This window comes from Bos grunniens, chromosome X (assembly GCF_055505025.1).
Source record: "Bos grunniens cultivar Pamir isolate PY7600 chromosome X, Bosgru_T2T1.0, whole genome shotgun sequence".
NCBI classification, from domain to species: Eukaryota; Metazoa; Chordata; class Mammalia; order Artiodactyla; family Bovidae; genus Bos; species Bos grunniens.
The window spans coordinates 48,378,463-48,394,662 of NC_141194.1; the positions used below are offsets into that span (position 1 = coordinate 48,378,463).

The following is a 16,200-nucleotide window of genomic DNA, read 5'->3' on the forward strand; positions in this document are numbered from 1 at the left end:
GTTTAATTTTTTAAATTTCATCAGTACTTGTTTTCACGTGTTTCACCTTGGGTTTATCCTGTATGGGACTCTCTTGGCTTCTTGGACTTGGGTGGCTATTTCCTTCCCCATTTTAGGAAAGTTTTTGACTATTATCTCCTCAAATATGTTCTCATGCCCTTTCTTTTTGTCTTCTTCTGGGACACCTGTAATTCGAATGTTGGGGTGTTTAACATTGTTCCAGAGGTCTCTGAGGCTGTCCTCATTTATTTTCATTCTTTTTTTTTCTTTTTTCCATTAAGTTTCATTTATTTCCACATTCTATCTTCCAGCTCACTTGTCCTTTCTTCTGCCTCAGTTACTATACTGTTGGTTCCCTCCAGAGTGTTTTTAATCTCAGTTATTGCATTGTTCATTACTTATTGACTATTTTTTACTTCTAGGTTCTTGTTCAACATTTCTTGCATTTTCTCAATCTGTGTCTCTAGTCTGCTGCTGCTGCTAAGTCGCTTCAGTCGTGTCCGATTCTGTGCAACCCCATAGATGGCAGCCCACCAGGCTCCCCGTCCCTGGGATTCTCCAGGCAAGAACACTGGAGTGGGTTGCCATTGCCTTCTCTCTAGTCTATTTGTCTGTAACTCCATTCTGATTTCAAGATTTTGGATCACGTTTACTATCATTATTATGAATTCTTTTTCAGGTAGACTCCTTATCTCCTCTTTTGTTGGGTTTTTAATCATGTTCCTTCACTGCTGGATATTTCTCTTCCTTTTCATTTTGTTTGGCTTGCTGTGTTTGGGGTCTCCTTTCTGCAGGCTGTAGGGTCATAGTTCCTCTTAACTGTGGAGTCAGCTCCTTGTGGGTTGGGTTGGACCAGTGTCTTGTGAAGGTTTCCTGGCTGAGGGAACTTGTGTCTGTGTCCTGTTAGATGAAGCTGGATCTCATATTTCTGGAGGGCGGTCAGTGTCCAGTGGTGAGTTTTGGGTGTATCTGTGGGTTTGGTATGGCTTTAGGCAACCAATATTTTAATGTTCAAGATTGTATTCCTGTTTTGCTGGAGGACTGCATGGGATGTCTTGTACTGGAGCTTGCTACCTCTTGGGTGGAGCTTAGTCTCAGTGTAGGTTTGGAGGGTCTTGGGTGGACTCTCGTCTATTAATGTTCCCTGGTGTCAGGACTTCTGTGATGCTCCAAAGTTCTGGACTTGAGTCTCCTGTCTCTGGATTTTCATCCCAACTTCTTACAGTAGCATCAAGACTTCTCTGTCAACACAGAACAGAAGACCAAGGTTAATGGTGAAACAGCTCTCCAGAGCCAGGAATACCCAAGGAGATTCACAGAGTTATATAGAGAAGAGGAAGGAGGGTGATAGAGGTGACCAGGAGGAGAAGAGGGAGAATCAAAAGTGAATAGAGCAATCAAGCCAGTAATCAAATCCCTCTGTTAAAATGGATATGAAATGTCAGACTGTTAGAGGTACAAAATTAATAACAAATATCAAAAAGAAATATTAAAAAACTAGAATAGATATTAGATTCTCAAAAGTACAATATAAAAAGAATAAAACAAAATTGAACACAAAAATAAAAATAAAATATTGTGGGATCAAATCAGTGTCAGATAATACCTTGTTCTGGCTTGTACTTGTTCTTAAAGTCTACAGTTGCCCCTCAGATACAGAGTCTCAGCTTAGTTGCAGGATTTTAATCTGTTGTTCTTGCCACTTCTAGGCTGTTCCCCCTTCTTTGCTTCAGTTGGCCTCCTCTGCTTGCAAGTCTCTTCAGTATCTAATCTCTGCCCTGGCACAAGGGGGCAATAAGTGGCCACTTACTCAGGCTCACTTGTTCAGTTGTGCTGTGGAGAGGCAGGGACACTGCAAACACTGTTGGCATGTTTGGGTAGCATTTGGGTAGCAATGGGTTTGGGTAGCACTCACTGTGGATGGACCACACAGGGGTTGCCACAGCCCAAAGCAGCATGCACTTCCCAGGTCCAAGTTGCTCAGGCTTCCAGGTGCTCCACGAGGGCACAGTTCTGGGTGGGGTCTGTGTCTCTTGCACTTCCCAGATCCAAGCCACTCAAGCTCTCAGGGGTACCATGAGTGCACAGTCCCAGGTGGGCCATGCATCTCCTCAGGGGAGCTGGTCTCAGGCTGTGACAGTCCTGGCAGATATAAACCATCCAGGATGCCAGGAAGACATAGTTAGTGACCGGCAGCCTGCTCACAGCTTGGAAGGAGATGCGGTCTCTGGGGCCGAGATTGAAGTGGCCCTTTGCCTTCTGCCTCTGGCTGTCACACACCTTCCTCTCTGCCTCTGGGGAGGGCCTTGAAGGGCAGCCAGCTTGCTCTCCTTTGTTATTCGCTAGGGCATGATACTTTGTTCTGTGAGCACCAGGGATCAATCACAGTGAGGCGTTTGAGCCTTCCTGTGGGAAAGGTTCTTTGTTTTTCTTTGTCTCTCTGGCATTCCTATGGTTTGGTTTTCTATGTCATTTTATTTCCCTCAGAATATCTTCATGGCATTCAACACCAGTCCTTACCCTAACGACTGATGATGCATCCGCACCTCCACACCCAGTCCCCACTTGCTAAGGGTGGATGCGAGCATATGAAGCTGCATCTCCACTGGTAACTGCCATTCAGCATGAATTCTGTGGTTGCCAGGAGCCGGTGAGGCATTCCACTCGTGACAAAGGTCATGAGGAAGGAGGCTTGGCATACGCAAAGGCGGGATCGAGCCTCAGGAGTCTCCCCGGATATTCTCGAGCATCTTCCCCCCAAAAAACAGAGTCTGCCTACTTTATTGCTTTGTGCTCTCACCTCTGACTTTACTGGGGGCTGTCCCCCACCACCATCTCGCTCTCTCTGTCAAAGAGTTAACTTACAGCTCCAGTTAATAAAGTTCCTGGGCAATTAGGGGTGTCTAAATCCAAACCCCTCAGATGGCTCTCTAACTCGCCTGACAAGTTTACCCGGACTCCTACAGCTATGCATACGATTGTTTACAGTCTCCCAGCCTCGAGAGGCACGGGAAGCTTAAGCTATTCAAATAGTTTAGAGCCTCTCAGAGAGTTAGAAACTGTCAGAATAAACTAGTAAAGGATTTCATTGATGAGCCAATGATTGTTGCCAAGTTTTCACATCCCCTGTATTGTATCCTTGAATATGTGTTAATTAATAGTTGGTATGTAGAAAAAATAAGTAGTGGCCTTGGTGTTAGTAACTTTAGACCCTTAAGGTAATAAATTCTTTTCTTTGTTGTAAACCCATTACACATCCGCCCTATAGGAATGCAATTTTATCTTCAGAAGATGGCGCCAAACCTTAAAATAATTACTCTTAGAGAAAATAAGTCTTTGTTGATAAGTCCTTGTCCAGAGTCATAAAATGTTAGTAGGACTTCTGGCCAGAAGATGATGTAAATCACCTAAACCATTTGTATACAATAAATTTGCAGGAAAGAAACCCTGGTTTTTGATAAGGATCAAAGACTGCTGACTTTGCATCCCCTATTATCCTCTATGTATAACTTAGGGTATATAAGCCCCTGTTAAAAATAAAGCTATGGGCCTTGCTCACCAATGCTTGGTCTCCCCATGTCATTCTTTCCTTTAACTTCCGGCTGAAGTCTCCATCTAGAGCGTGGATATCCTCTGCAACCACTAATTTGCCTGGGCTTCTAAGACCCACTCGAGAAGATGTCTAAGGTGGGGCACCTTCCGCTATTCGAGAGGGCGCCTGCGGCCTCCGTGGTCAGAGCTAACCTGGTGTCATGGGTTATATTGATTTTCCGCATAAACCAAGCTACTCAGCCTCTTTTCTCCATTGAATTTTCCTACTGAGCTATCCTCATTCTATTACTCTTTATATCTCTAATTACCATTTGCATAGGTCACCGACGCTGTCTCCCCTTCAAATACCCTGGATCAGCCGGGGCTGGTCCTCGGCATGTGGTGATTTTTTTTTTTTTTTTTTTTCGGTTATGCTGTCCTCTGAGATTCCAAAGCTCCCCACTGACCCTGACTGTGACGTTTCCTATTGTATGGAAACTTCTCCTTCATAGCACACTCCCCCTGATGGGTCTCCATCCCTAAATCCTTTGTCTCTCTTTTCATCTGTATCTTTTTTCCTACGTCTTTTCAAAGAGATTGGTTTGTCCTCATGGGTATCTGGGGTTTTCCACCAGAATTCAGAGGTTGTTTTGTGGAAGTTATTCCCGGTGAAGATGATCTTTTGATGTGTTTGTGGGAGAGAAAGTGGTCTCCCCATCCTATTCCTCTGCCATCTTGGGACTGCCCCCCCAGCAGCTTACTTTTAAATTCATTTACTCAATTAAATTTATTTTAAACTCAGTCAAAACTGACTGCATGAAACTAACTTTTTCAGGGTCAACTTTCCACAAACATTTTTTTAAAATCACTTTCTGTATCAGTATTTTTGTTTCCCACTGACTTCTAGCACAAAAAGTGCACACAATACCACAAATAAACAAAACAGCTATTGAATTGGGTAGACTTACCCTGCAAACAAAATTGAGTCCATTGACTCAGAAGTTTTGTTGGTTCCTTGTCTCAGCTGTCAAGCACTGGGTGCCATTTCTGGGAATCCTGAAGGAAAGATCCTCAGACAAAATAGTTCTAGGAGTTGTTTAAGATCTTACTGAAACATTCCCTGACCAGAATCAGCTAGCTACAAGCAGCAAGGATCATAGCTGGCTAAGACAAATTTGTTCCTGAGTCGAAACTCACTCTACTCACTGCACAAGAGGACAGTGAATCCAAGAGATGAGGTGCTGAGGCAATGAATATGGTTTTATTCAGAAGACCAACCAAGCAAGAAGATGGCAGACTAACGTCTTAAAATAACCATCTTTTCGCGGTATAGATGCAGGTTTTTTTAATGGATGGAGATGGGGAGGTGAAGAATGAAAGTAAAGAAGTTCATTAATCTTGCAAATATCTCCTAGGTTGGCAAGCCTCGGGCAGGGAATGTGTTAATTTCTTCCTTCCTGCAATCTTCAAGTGGATAGGGTTATGAACAAAGGCACTTAAGCTTGTCAGGCAGAAGGAAAGGATTCTCTGATGCAGGCCATTATTTATGATTATAATAACAAAAGCAATGGAAAGCAAGTCAAAAAGAAACAGTTGACTTCCGTCTACAACAGAGGGAAAGGCAGAGTCAGTGCTAGTGGACTTTTTAGTTCTGATATAGTTTCAATCAATATCTTCTTGGTTTCCTGCAAAGAAGTTACTCTATTGTTTCTTGTTTTAGAAACTTCTAGACATCAATCAAAGTAAGCATTCCATTCAGTCTGTTTGATCTTACTGCTGGCCTTTTCTAACTCTGCATACAAAAATATCAATTTGGGAATGTCAAAAGAACCCTAATTTGGCCATTTTAGGTTGATATCTCCTTAGTATAATTTCCACAATTAAGTAGGTATTTGCAAGTGCAATTTTGTACATACATAACCCTGGCTGGAGTGTTAGAGGGTACCTTCTGATGTCCCTCATTTCTGTGTTTGAGAGGCTCTATTTCCCATTTTAAGTTGAATTTGTCATTGATAAAATTCATTATTGAAATGGCATTGAAACAGGAAGGAAGTGGGCAGGCCACAACCTTTGAAAGAATGAAATAGCCTGAGGATACAACATAACCTGATTAGAATCAAATGAGTCCAAGATGGCAGACAGGTGAACTTCAACTATACTTTGATCCTCAGTATATGCTTATTGTGGGCTTCCCAGGTGGTTCAGTGGATAAATAATCTTCCTGCAATGCAGTAGACTTGGGTCCGATTCCTAGGTTGGGAAGATCCCCTGGAGGAGGGCATGGTAACCTACTCCAGTATTCTTGCTTTGAGAATCCCCATGGACAGAGGAGCCTGGCAGACTACAGTCCATAGGATCACAAAGAGTCGGACACAACTGAAGCGACTGAGCATGCATTCATCATAACACATCAACAAGCTGAATGACACACTCAGAGGCACCATGACAGTTCCAAGGTTGACCATCAAAGAGGTAATTTCATTAGCCTATGAAATTACCCAGCCCATAAAAGCTAACCACGCCACATTTCAAGGCTACACTCTCCCTCTGCATTGGCCCACACTGCCTGTGGAATGTGTTTCTCTCTAAATAAATACACTTCTAACCTATCATTTTGTCTCTCACTTAATTCTTTCTGTAATAAGACATCAAGAACCAGGGCTTCATCAGGTCTTGAAACCAGATCTGTGATCTCAGTTAGTTGGAAGACTGTGGGTTTTGGTTGAGTTTGATTCCCAGCCACGTGGGTTTGTGTCCCAAACTGGGTTTTGGCTTGATTAGATTCTGACACATGGATTCAAGTCTCAATCTGGGGTGGACAGTTTCAATGTGGTGGGCAAATGCAATGCTTGTGAGCTTAACTCCTCCAGGAGTCACCCCCAGAGTCATTTCAGCCCTCTTACATGTCTCAGTAACTCTCTTTGGCAGTCTAAGACCACCACAGGTGCTCAGATCACTGAATGGACAATTCTAATCTGAGCTCCCAGATGAGTAGGTGTTTTAATTAATGAGTGAATTTCCCTATGGGACTACTGCACAATATGAGGACTTGGCCTTCACCATTCCTATAAATTTCTCGGTCATCTTGCCTCTTCTTTGAAATAAAGCTCTCATGTGATATCTTCACTTTTATCCTGAAAAATTCTATAAGGGCAGCCAAATTGATGAAAAGCAACAGATCAGCCTCTTACCTAACTACTCAGCACAGATCACTCAGTCTCCTACAACTGTTAAACCTCAATGTATTTCCTGAGTCCCACTCAATGTCTAAACACTGAGTGGGAATGCCCCAGTATATTTCAACTGCCCCCCTCCATATCTTTCAACTGGGAAGGGGTAGGTAACCTGGTCCACCATCAAATAAACCTCTGGACTCTCTGAGGATGTATAAGCCACTGCTGGTACTAAATCTACTGTTCCTCAAACCGTTCAGGTGAAGGAGGGAAATCCACACTGGGTCACTTCATAGTCACCATAACCGTTGACTAAAAAAGGATGCACAACATGAGAGTTGTGAGTTAAATTTCACTTGGGGCAAAATTAGGACTGCAGCCTGGGAGATGGCACTTCAGATAGCTCTGAGAAACTGTTACAAAGAGGTAGTGAGAGAATATCAATATATATAAGATTTTGGTGAAGTGGGAGCTCAATGCAATCAAGCACTTGTCTTACAAAAAGTTTTTGCTAGTCACCAGGAATTGATGTCTCCATGAAGGGGTTTAGGACAAGATACTATTTAATGCTTTTCTAGACATGAGGAGATGCAAGGATTGAGATCATGAAATCAATTCCTGAAAATATCTGTCTAAAGACCTTTCTTCTAGTTTCCATGGAGCAAAAAATGCCTCATTCTCCAGCCTGAACTCCCTTCACAGTGTGTTGAAGGTCAACAGCTGCAGCAGCACATGATTCAGTCTCCACAGAGGCAGTTGGCAAATGCCCTTGACAAGCATCAATTGGTAGTTGACATAACTGAAAAACACTCACAGATTAACATTTTGGGAGACAATTTGTGCTCCCTGTTTCACCTTTGGATTAATGTATGCAGTTCTCAAATTTGCATTTAGCATCAACTGGAATGAGTGACATTATCTTAATGTTCATTTAAGTCAGAACTTATACAAGAAAAACAATGGTTGAATGAAGATGACTATTTCAGAGACTCAATAATGTTCATGCTGTTTTCTAATAGTGTATACAGCCATTTTAGTGGGTACAGATCAGAGTTTTTACAGTTTACTTGGAGTATTTAAAATGGAAGCAGTAGAGAAATAAGACAAGCTTTCAAGAAACTGGTATTTAAACTACATCTTGATAAAAACCTGAGTAACTCAAATGTACATAATGATTTTTTAAAAATACAGAATATGAACTACTCAAAGATTAAGATCTGTGGAAAAAGTATGACAAATATATAGAGAGGGGACTTACTGATAATAAAGGAGACTACTATGAAAGCTAGAATTGTTATCCTTATGGTTTTAGTATTTATGATGAAGATCCTGAAATCATAGCGTTGGATAGAAGAGAATTTGACACTGCTGTTAATTCTGGATGCCAGGGACCAGCCCCAGCTGATCCAGGGTATTCGAAGTGGGGACGGCGTCAGTGACATATTTATTTAAATATTTTATCAAAGATATAAAGAGTAATAGAATGAGGATAGCTCAGTAGGAAAATTCAGTGGAGAAAAAAGGCTGAGTAGCTTGGTTTACGCAGGAGACCAATAAAACTTCAAGACAAGAAGTTTGCACCACTTATGTAGGCCGCAGGCGTCCTTCCATTCTCCCGAAGGAGAGGAGACACTGAGGCCTCCCCAGTCGGATCTTAGAAGCCCAGGCATAATTAGTAAGCATGGTGGGTTCCGCGCTCCAGATGGAGACTCAGCCAGAATTTGGGAGAGAGAGCAACATGGGGAGACCAAGTTTCGGTGAACAAGGCCCGCACTTTATTTTCCAAAGTAGTTTTTATACCTTAAGTTGTGCATAGAGGATAATGGGGGAAGGGGTGGAGTCATGCAGGGACAGCAGTTCCTGGTCCTAATCGAAGCCAGGCTTTCAAACTTATCATATGCAAAAGTTCAGGTGAATTACATCATCTTCTGGCCAGGAGGCCTGTTAGCATTTTAAGAAACTTATCTTTCTCTAAAGGTGATTATTCCAAAGTCAGGCACCAGCCTCCAAAAAAGCATTGGACAAAGCTGCATTCCTATAGGGCAAAGGTGAGGTGGGCTCAATCAAGAAAAGAATTAACTCAAGGGTCCAAGGTTACAAACATTGAGGCTACTACTTACATTTCTATACACCCATTATATCAGTCAATACACTGCCAAGGACACAGTAGGTAAGGAGTATGGAGACTTAGCAGCAAACATTGGCCCAATAAGTGAAAAACCCTTCACCAATACAATTTCTAATCAATCTTTTAACTACTCAAAGGAATCGGTGTTTAGACAGTTTAGAACATCTCCTGCCTCTCACAGTTGGGAGGCTCTGAACAATCACATGTGGCCGGAAAAACCTATTCAGGCAGGCTAGAGGATTTCCAAAGGAGTTTGTAGGTTAAACACTGTCACACCCAGGAATTATCAACTGGAGCTGTAAGCTAACTCTTTTTTCAGAGAGAGGCAGTGGGGGACAGCCCCCCCCCCCCCGTAAAGTCAGAGGTGTAGGTGAAAGTACAAAGCAGAAAGTAGGCAGACTCTGGTTTTGGGGGTAGATGCTCGAGAATTTCCAGGGAGACTCCTGAGGCTCGATCCCGCCTTTGCATATGCTGAGCCTCCTTCCTCATGACCCTTGCCACGGGTGGAGCTCGCTCTCCGCATCTGGAGATCTGTGGCTTGTGAACTTTTACTCCCCAGGGTGTTCACATTGCCATAATTTGCCTCTCACATGGAAAGACTTTGCTAAAGAAGTAGATGGGTTGCTTCTAATTAGAGCTGTTAACTGTGGTGATGACAGAATGCTTTGCTGAATGAAAAGAGTCAACAGTTATCCCAGCCTCTTCGATTTTAGATGTAGAATGGCTGTAGTGAAATATCACAGGCATAGATCAAAAAGAAAGTTTAGTGAATTTTGCCATGCAGCATGTTAGAAGCACAGTGACAGAATTATGGACAAGAAATTGTGTTAGCTTCATACAAACTGTGTTTTCTACTGGTATTAGCTAGCTGATCACTTTTTGTTCCAAAGGAGATTGTGTGACTTCACAAACAGGTCTAAGGTTAAGTGGTGTGTTGGATGGTCTTGTTAATGTAGAATGGATAGACTGTGCCACCCAGGACAATCTTTGTAAAAGTTTGGATATACAAGTACTACTGCTTATTTTCCTTCTAGAGCCACTTTAAATAACAATGAGAAAAGCAGTGTCTTGTTTCTTACTTAATTGGATGCTAAAGAAATATATTTGGAAATAATATATTTGGAATATATTTGGAAATATTGGAAATAATCTTCCACATTTTAAACTACTTTCAGCAAACACAGTAGAGGGTCATTTGGCTCATCATCCATCAATGGCTTTTATTTTTTCATTTTGGAAAAAATGAAAATTTAATTGCTCTTGAGTTGAAGAAACTAAAGTCTCTACTTAAAAATAAATGTATTCAACCATGTCTAGCAATATTTAAAGGACAAGTAATCAAATAATTTGGAATTCATCATGGAAAGAAGATTTTATATGATATGCTTGCCTTTGCCAAAGAAAGTGTTAATTCTCATCTTACCACACTTGAATCTCAACATTTTCCTGCCAATGACAAAGAACCATGGCTAGCTGATTTTTTTGCCCCTTGGTGTCCACCATGTAGAGCTTTATTGCCAGAGTTATGAAAAGCACCAAAGCATCTTTATGGTCAGCTTAAGTTTGGTACATTAGATTGTACAGTTCAGGAAGGACACTGTAACATGTGTAACATTCAGGCTTATTCAACAGCAGTGGTATTCAACAAATCTAAAATTCATGAATATGAAGGACATCACTTTGCTGAACAGATCTTGGAGATCATAGAGGACCTTATAAATTCTTCAGTGATTTCCTTGACACTGACCACTTTCAATGAGCTAGTTAAACATAGAAAATGTAAAGTCTGGATGATTGATTTCTAGTCTCCATGATGTTATCCATGTGAAATCTTAATGCTAGAATGGCCTAGATATTAACTGAACTGATCAATGGGGGCAATATAGACTGCCAACAGTATCATTCCTTTTGTGCTCAAGAAAATGTTCGGAGACAAGCTGAAATGAATTTTTTTCTCAAAAATCAAATAAAGCTAATCAATATCATAGTTACAATAGTTAGAATAGAGATGTTTATTCCCTAGGACTATGGAGTGTAGGATTTTAACGTAAATATCTACAGATCTAACACCTCAGACTTTCAGTGAAAAAGTTTTACAAAGGTAAAAACCATTGGGTGGTTGATTTCTATGCTCCTTGGTGTGAATCTTGTGAAAACTTTTCTCCAGAGTTAGAGTTCTTGGCTAAGATGATTAAAGAAAAAGTGAAAGCTGGAAAAGTAGACAGGCTTATGCTCAAACCTGCCACAAAGCTTATCCAACTGTTAAATTGTATCCTTATGAAAGGGCAAAGAGAAATACTTGGGGAGAGCAAATAGATTCCAGAAATGCAAAAGATATTAATACCTTAATATATGAAAATCTGCAAAGCCACAAAAATCATGGAAAGAGAAATATTAATGAAATTTAATGATGTTAAAAACGAAGAAAAATTGAAAAGAAATTGACAGGTGACATCAGAAGACACGTTTTCAGAATGTTACTATATAGGTGATGGGAATAAATGAACATTATCTTGGACTTCAAACTGCACTGCCTGAATTCTGTACAACATTGATATAAATGAAGGGTCTGCAGCTGTTTTCTATAAAGGACCTGATTATGAATATTTTAGGCTTTGTAGACCATATATAGTTATTTGTCACATATTTTGTTTTTGTTTTGTTTGAAAACCTTTAAAAATGTAAAAATCATTCTCAGATCCAGGTTGTACACAAATAGATCATTAGCCATATTCCACTCATGAGCCACAGATTGCTGACCCCCAGAAAAATATTTAGGTTGACTGTGTCAAACATGATACTGCTCTATGGTAAGTTATACAAAATGCACTTTATTATTTAAAATTTTGTGGCTGACTTGAAAAGAGAATTTGGTTTTCAGTCACCTGTTCTCCTAAAAATTCTCTGAAAATGATTCTTTGACCATGTATTTCATTTAAAAACAGACTCAAATGTGGGGAAATAAACAAGTCCCATATATTCATGCTAAAAAATGTGAATCAGCTGCATGTAAACATATATCCCTTCCCTCTTGAGCCTCCTTACAACTACCCCATTCCACCCCTCTAGGTCATCACTGAGCAATGAGCTGAGCTACGCTACCTGTTCTATACAGCAACTTCCCACTAGCTATCTGTTTTACATATGGTAGTGTATATATGTCACTGCCACTCTCTCACTTCATCCCACCCTCCTCTTCCCTCCCTGTATCCACGACCCCATTCTCTATATCTGTATTATAGCAAATAGGTTCATCAATACCATTTTTCTATAATCTATTAAATATGCATTAATATAGGATATTTGCCTTTCTCTTTTTGACTTACTTAACTTTTATCACAGACTCTATGTTCATCTACATCACTATAAATGACACAATTTTGTTCTTTTTTATGGCTGAGTAATATTCTTTATACATATGTACCACAACTTCATTATCCATTCATCTGTAGATGGACATTTAAGTTGTTTCCATGTCCTGGCTATTGTAAATAGTGCTGCAGTGAACACTGGAGTTGTACTCCTTTTGAATTATGGTTTTCTCAGAGTATGTGCCCAGGAGTGGGATTTCTGGGTGGAATAGTAGTTTTAATTATAGTTTTTTATGGAAGCTCCATACTGTTCTCCATAGTGGGTATGTCAATTTACATGCCCACCAACAGTGTCAGAGGGTTCCCTCACCTCCACACCCTCTCCAGTAGTTACAGTTTGTAGATTTTTGATGGTGGTAATTCCAATTTGTGTGAGGTGATACCTCATTGTAGTTTTGACTTGCATTATCCTAATAATTAGAGATGTTGAGCGTCTTTTCACGTGTTTCTTGGCCATCTATATATCTTCTTTGGATAAATGTCTTATTTATTTATTTATTGGTTGCACTGGGTATCCATTGTGGTCTATGGGCTTCTCATTGCAGTGGCTTCTCTTGATCCAGAGCATGGGCTCTAAGAAAATGAGCTTCAGTAGTTGCAGCTCACAGGCTCAGTTGTTGTGGCTTGTGGGCCTGAGTGCAGGTTCAGTAGTTGTGGTACACTGGCTTTACCTGCTTCTCAGCTTGTGGACTCTTTATGGACCAGCAATTGAGCCCATGTCCTCTGCATTAGCCGGCAGATTCCTATTCACTGTGCCATGAGGGAGGTCTGAGAAATGTCTATTTAGGTATTCCACCTATGTTTTGATTGGGGTGTTTGCTGTTTTCATGTTGAGCTGCTTGAATGTTTTAGAAATTAATCCTTTGTCAGTTGTTTCATTTGCAATTATTTTATCCCATTCTGATGTTTGTCTTTTTGTCGGGTTTAGGGTTGCCTTTGCTGTGTAAAAACTTTTATATTTAGTTAGTCCCATTTGTTTATTTTTGTTTTCATTTTCATTACTCCAAGAGGTGGGTCAAAGAGGACCTTGCTGCAATCTATGTCCAACAGTGTTCTGCCTATGTTTTCCTCTTAAGAGTTTTATAGTGTCTGTCCTTACATTTAGGTCTTTAATCCATTTTGGGTTTCTTTTTGTGAATGATATTAAGAAGTGTTCTAATTTCATTATTTTACATGTAGCTGTACAGTTTTTGCAGCACCATTACTGAAGAGGCTGTCTTTTCTCCATTGTATGTTCTTGCCTTCTTTGTGATGATAGGGATAGCTTATGGAGAACAGTGCCAATGTTCATGGTCTCTGAAGGAGAAAATTTCACTCCAGGACCCAAAAGACACTGTCTCAGTCACTCAGGGCTTTGTGTAGCAAAGTTTTATTAGTTTAAAAAGGATAGAGAAAGCCTCCAGCAAAAGGCACTGGAAGGGGGTAAGTGAGTACCTGCCTCACTAGTTTAAGCAGGGCATTATATCCTTTTCAACTGACTGTTAAGAATAGATAAGAACAGTTCAAGGCTGTACAAGTTCCATTAGACCCTTTCCCAAGGTATAGGTCCTGAGATAACTTCAGTAAAAAATTAGCCAGCCAGAAGGAAGATGTTCCAGGCACTGTGTTTCTGGACCAGATGTACTATTGCTGAGAAACAGGCTCTCAGGCAAGATTTGTTACAATTATAATTATTAACATAGAATCTAAGAAAAGCATTTCCATGAGTAAGACACTCTGTGCTGTGTGGTCATTAGATACTAAAGAAAGACAAGTTCTTGGGTAAGATACATTGTTGCACAAGGCTTGAGGAAAGCATGAGTGAGAATGTTCACCTGCTCCTTAATGGGCCCCAGACTGCCTAAGCTTTAATCCTCTCAGTTAAAGGTGGCTTTGACCATAGGTGTGTGAGTTTATTTCTGGACTTTCTATCCTGTTCAACTGAGCTGTGTTTCTCTTTATGTGGCAGTGCCATACTATCTTGATTACTGTAGCTTTGTAGTATAAGCTGAAGTCAGGGAGCCTGATTACTCCAGCTCTATTTTTCTTTCTCAAGATTGCTTTGGCTATTTGGGGTGTTTAGTGTTTCATGACAAACTATAAATTTTTTTGTTCCAGTTCTGTGAAAAATGTCATTAGTAATTTGATACAGCTTTCATTGAATCTGTGGATTGCTTTAAGTAGTATAGTCATTTTCAAAATGATGATATATCTCTCCATCTGTTGTTAGTGTTGTCTTTGATTTCTTTCATCAGTCTTACAGCTTTCTTTCCGTCTTTTCATAGGTTTATTCCTAGGTATATTATTCTCTTGGTTGCAAAGGTAAAAGGAATTGTTTCATTAACTTCTGATCTTTCATTGTTAGTGTATAGGAAAATAAGAGATTGCTGTACATTAATTTTGTATCCTACAACTTTACTGAATTCATTCATGAGTTCTAGTAGTTTTCTGGTAGCATCTTTAGGATTTTCAATGTATAGTATCATCATCTGCAAACAGTGACAGTTTTACTTATTCTTTTCCAATATCAGTTCAATTCAGTTCAGTCGCTCAGTCGTGTCTGACACTTTGCGACCCCATGAATCACAGCACGCCAGGCCTCGCTGTCCATCACCAACTCCTGGAGTTCACTCAAACTCATGTCCATCGAGTCAGTGATGCCACCCAGCCATCTCATCCTCTGTCGTCCCCTTCTCCTCCTGCCCCCAATCCCTCCCAGCACGAGAGTCTTTTCCAATGAGTCAACTCTTCGCATGAGGTGGCCAAAGTATTGGAATTTCAGCTTTAGCATCAGTCCTTCCAATGAATACCTAGGACTAATCTTTAGGATGGACTGGTTGGATCTCCTTGCAGTCCAAGGGACTCTCAAGAGTCTTCTCCAACACCACAGTGCAAAAGCATCAATTCTTCGGTGCTCAGCTTTCTTCACAGTCCAACTCTCACATCCGTACATGACCACTGGAAAATCCATAGGCTTGACTAGATGGACCTTTGTTGGCACTAAGTAATGTCTCTGCTTTTGAATATGCTATCTAGGTTGGTCATAACTTTCCTTCCAAGAAGTAAGCGTCTTTTAATTTCATGGCTGCAATCACCATCTGCAGTGATTTTGGAGCCCAGAAAAATAAAGTCTGACACTGTTTTCCCTGTTTCCCCATCTATTTCCCATGAAGTGATGGGACCGGATTCCATGATCTTCATTTTCTGAATGTTGAGTTTTAAGCCAACATTTTCACTCTCCTCTTTCACTTTCATCAAGAGGCTTTTTAGTTCCTCTTCACTTTCTTCCATAAAGGTGGTGTCATCTGTATATCTGAGGTTATTGATATTTCTCCCAGCAATCTTGACTCCAGCTTGTGCTTCTTCCAATATAGATCCATTTTATTTCTTTTTCTGCTCTGATTGCTTTGGCAATAACAACCAAAATTATGTTGAATAATAGTGGTGAAAGTGGGCAGTCTTGTCTTGATCCTGATATTAGAGGAAATGCTTTCAGTTTTTCACCCATTGAGAATAATGTTTGTTGTGGGTTTCTCATATATTACCTTTACTGTGATATGTTCCCCTCTCTGCCCATTTTCTGGAGAGGTTTTTTTTTTTTTTTTTTAATCATAAATGGGTGTTGAATTTTTTTAAAGCATTCCCTGCATCTATTGAGATGATCATATAGCTTTTATCCTTCAATTTGTTAATATGGTGTATTACAGTGATTAATTTGCATGTATTAAAGAATCCTGGATCCCTGTGATGAAGCCTACTTGATAATGGTGTATGTTATCTTAATACCTTATTGGATCCTACTTGCTAGTATTTGTTAAGAATTTTTGCATCCATGTTCATCAGTGATATTGGCCTGTGTGTGTGTGTGTGTGTGTGTTTTCTGATATCTTTTTCTGGTTTTGGTATTAGCATGATCAGAACCTTGTAGAATGAGCTTGGGAGTGTTCCTTTCTCTTTTTTTGATGATTTTGAGAAGGACAGGTGACAGCTCTTCACTAATTGTTTAATAGAATTCACC

The 16,200-nt window shown here is 40.3% G+C and overlaps 1 protein-coding gene and 1 pseudogene across 1 annotated transcript in view; one reads left to right on the forward strand and one right to left on the reverse strand.

The window, feature by feature from the left end:
* Positions 1-744: 744 nt before the first annotated feature.
* Positions 745-16,200, reverse strand: part of NBDY (negative regulator of P-body association) — a 143,352-nt gene continuing 127,896 nt past the window's right edge. Inside the window, exon 3 of the transcript XR_015159941.1 lies at positions 745-1,241. The gene's annotated coding sequence lies outside the window, so the exon portion shown is untranslated. The remainder of the gene's footprint in view (positions 1,242-16,200) is intronic.
* Positions 5,974-11,287, forward strand: LOC147340285 (endoplasmic reticulum disulfide reductase DNAJC10-like; annotated as a pseudogene).